General features: G+C 39.6%; 1 pseudogene; it reads left to right on the top strand.

The window, feature by feature from the left end:
- Nucleotides 1-1843: 1843 nt before the first annotated feature.
- LOC121924232 lies at nt 1844-2396 on the top strand (annotated as a pseudogene).
- Nucleotides 2397-3708: the final 1312 nt, after the last annotated feature.

Consider the following 3708-nt stretch of genomic DNA (forward strand, 5'->3'; position numbering starts at 1 on the left):
AAAGAAATTGTGATATGCAGACTTTTCCCACTCATGCTATCTGTATGATTTCCATATAAAACCATTCTACCTATATGAGTGCCATTCACAAATACATGATGATATTTTCAAGACATATGTGTATTGTCAATCATACATAAGTACAAAAGCTGCTATTCAGGTACAAAACCTGCTGTTCTTACAAAGCTACTATTCATTTCAGTAATGTATGTCTAGAAGAACGTCCTAGTAGCAAAACATGGACAATTAAACAAGCAGTGGTGGGATGATGATATGCTGATCAGAGCATCATCCTACCATCTCTCCTTTATGGATGGCTTCAGTGTGCCACTACATTCATTTGTCTTCAAAGTGACTTCCAAACTCAGTTATGTTGTATTATAAAAAGTGATAATTTGTGACCAGGGGATAGTGAATGTTTATTTAAAATTTAGTTTGTATATTCCCATTGTTCTCAATTCATAACAGTCATGCATTTCCATTATGTGCATATTATCCTAGTTAAAACAATAAAAGAATCTAGTGGCAACTTAAAGATCAACAATGTTCTCATTGGTATTTTACTGCTCACTTTACCAGACTTCAATATAGTGAGAATGATATTCTGCTTTCAAGGAGGCAGATTTTGCAAGAATAGGAGTGGCAAAATATTAATTTGTCCTATGTGGCCAAGTTCACATTTTCTGTTGTTAAAGTGGTTGCTTATATAACAGTTGGGATGTTTGGGATGTTAAGATCCATTTCAGAAAGTACATACCAAGAGAATGAATAAACACACTCACTCATTCACACACATCCTTGACTATAAGACATCCTTCTCCACATCTTTTTAAATAACTATAAATAAATGCATCAGCCCTCCCACACAAGAACATGGGAGTAAAATGGAGCCAAAAAAGATGAAAAGAGGTTTTATACACAGCCTCAGCAGATTAGACTTTTTAGATAAAGAGAAGTTCACTGAATTAGTTCACCATTAGCCTAAATCAGGACATGAAAGATGCAGCCCAGCCATTAGTTGACAAAGTAATTCCAATGAGCCATTAAATTGTTCCTTTCCAATGTACATCAGAGGAGAAGGGAGAAAAACCACAGTTATACAATACCTGAAATTACTGACTGAAATGGCAGCTTCTTTAGCAATGATCCATTTACACAGCAAGTCATTTCAAATTGTTCAGGAATGCCCAAACTACTGCCAAATGGCTCAACCCAATGCCATCAAACAACTACAGGTCAATATCCACTCCCTTTATTGAAGACATAGATTCACATTAAGGATGGGTGTTTTATTCTTTAAACCAAACTTATCAAAAGTCAGACATGGGAGAAAGTGACAGATTTGTCCATCCTGTTAGTATGTGCACTGTCCATCCCTTTCACTCTCACACAATTCTAGTCATGAGGATGGTGTACCCTCATTGCTATTGCCTTTTGTGCATTGCTGGACTTGTAAACCTCCACATGTTTGGGGCTGAACTTCTGAAATGGGAAGCCTTCACTGCTCATGTAGGCTTCCTGTGATTGAGACTGTATCTGCACTGCAAAAATAATCCACTTTGACACTACTTTAACTGCCATGGCTCAGTGCTATGGAAGACTGGGAATTGTAGTGTGTTGTGGCACCAGAGCTCTCTGACAGAAAAGGATAAATGTCTCAAAAATGATGATACCCAGAATTCTATAGCATTGAGCCATGGCAGTTAAAGTGATGTCAAATTGGATTTTTACTGCAGTGCTGATGCATTCTTAGAATCCCAAATGAATTTTACAGGTAGCCTTCACCAGTCAACAAGAGTTTCTGTGGTGCTGGCACCTTGTTCCTTCCCTTCAACAAGTCAAAATGGAATATCTCCTCAGCATCCAGTGCCAAGACTTTGTGCTCATCACCACCTCCAGCATCATCCACATGCCTCCAGCATCATCCACATGAAGCACAAAGTGAGAAAATCTTGCTCCTCTGTGTCGGAGAGGCTGGTAACACTGTCCAGTTTGCAGAATATATCCAGAAAAATGTCCAGCTCTACAAAATGAGGAATGGATATGAGCTGTCTCCAACTGCAGCTGCTAATTTCACACATCGGAATTTAGCAGACTATCTGCAGAGTCAGATTCCCTATCATTCCAACCTCCTCCTAGCCGGTTACAACAAATATGATAGCCCTGCCCTGTACTACATGGACTATCTTACTTCCTTGGCCAAGGCTTCCTTTGCAGCTCATGGTTATGGGGCATTCCTAATGCTCAGCATCCTTGACCGATCCTACAAACCAGGTATCACCCATGAAGATGCAATAGAAGTTCTCAATAAATATTTGGAGGAGCTCCAGAAATGCTTCACCTTGAATTTGCCTTCCTTCAGTGCTTGGTTCATTGATGAAGACACTATCCACTAAATGACCAACATTCCCATCCTAAAATCAATGGCCTGGACACTATCTGTACTTTTCCCTCCCACCTCATTTTTGGCATTTTGTACTTGTTGGAAATCTAGTGCAGTGCAGATGCACCCTTAGAATCCCAAATGACTGAGGCTTATGGATTTTGCAAGTAGCCTTCACCAGTCCAAAAGACCTTCTGTTTCAGAAGTATAGAAATACTTTGAAGGTTCTGGCCCAGAGGTCTCAGTGCCTGGGACAGTCCTAATTTGGCAGTTCTAATCCCTACCCCAGGTAGGGAGATATTTGGGGAGTTTCTAATCTCTATGCCAAGAACCTCCCTTGAGCTCAGTGTGAAAAGAGCTTTGAATGTCCTTTCCCAAAGCCCAGAGAATGTTAGATATCACAGAATCCTGTGAACTATTTTTGGAACACAAGGGAATACCTCAGCAGACAGGGAACAGAAATTCTTTGAACAACAACAACCCAACATCATGTAATAAAAATATTTTTCCCCCCTTGGAGAAAAGGGGGAGTGGAGGAGGGGGAAAAACTGATAGGGAAGCCACCAAATCATAAAGTCAATATAAACAAGCTTGTATGCTGAACTTGAGTTCAAAAGCATGTTCAGAGTTCATTTTAGAGAAAAACAATGGAGAGAGATGGACCTTTTTGACTCCTACCTCAGTGGATCTAAGAAACAAAATACTAAGGTGATGTTTTATCTATTTATGGGAATCTGAGATCAGTATAAGCCAGACCCTTGATAGAAACAGATTGATGTTTTGAGCAATGATTCAGCTAGCCAACCAGAACATTATTTAGAGGCTGCTTCCATGTATATAATGTGTCTGAACTTACTAGCCATGGTGAATTTGAATAGCACACTTCAATCTAGATTGCTTTAATATGCCATATGTGGGGTTGTCACTGATGACAACTCAGATGTCTCTGCTATCAGAAATTCCCAAATGTGGCCAGGGCAGTGAAGTAGAATCACATTATACCAGTTCTGAAACAGATAGAATTAATTGTTTCTTTTGATTCTAAGCCCAAGACCAGGTGTCTTTAAAGCTCTGAATGGCTTAGGATAAAACTATCAGAAGGAACAGATAGGTAATCTACAGTCCATTTGTCCTGAGAGGTTCTTCTCCAAGTGCCTGCTGAACCTTATTTGACAACAAAAAGGGAGACCTTTTCTGTGATGGCACTTGAGTTGTGGAATACTCTCTTTATGGAGATGTGAAGCCCACGGATAATGCAATATTTTCAATATCATTTCCAAACATTTTTGTTTGTCCAGGTATTTGAGGCATGAACCACTCTGTGC

The sequence above is a fragment of the Sceloporus undulatus genome, chromosome 2 (assembly GCF_019175285.1).
Source record: "Sceloporus undulatus isolate JIND9_A2432 ecotype Alabama chromosome 2, SceUnd_v1.1, whole genome shotgun sequence".
In the NCBI taxonomy this organism is placed as follows: domain Eukaryota; kingdom Metazoa; phylum Chordata; class Lepidosauria; order Squamata; family Phrynosomatidae; genus Sceloporus; species Sceloporus undulatus.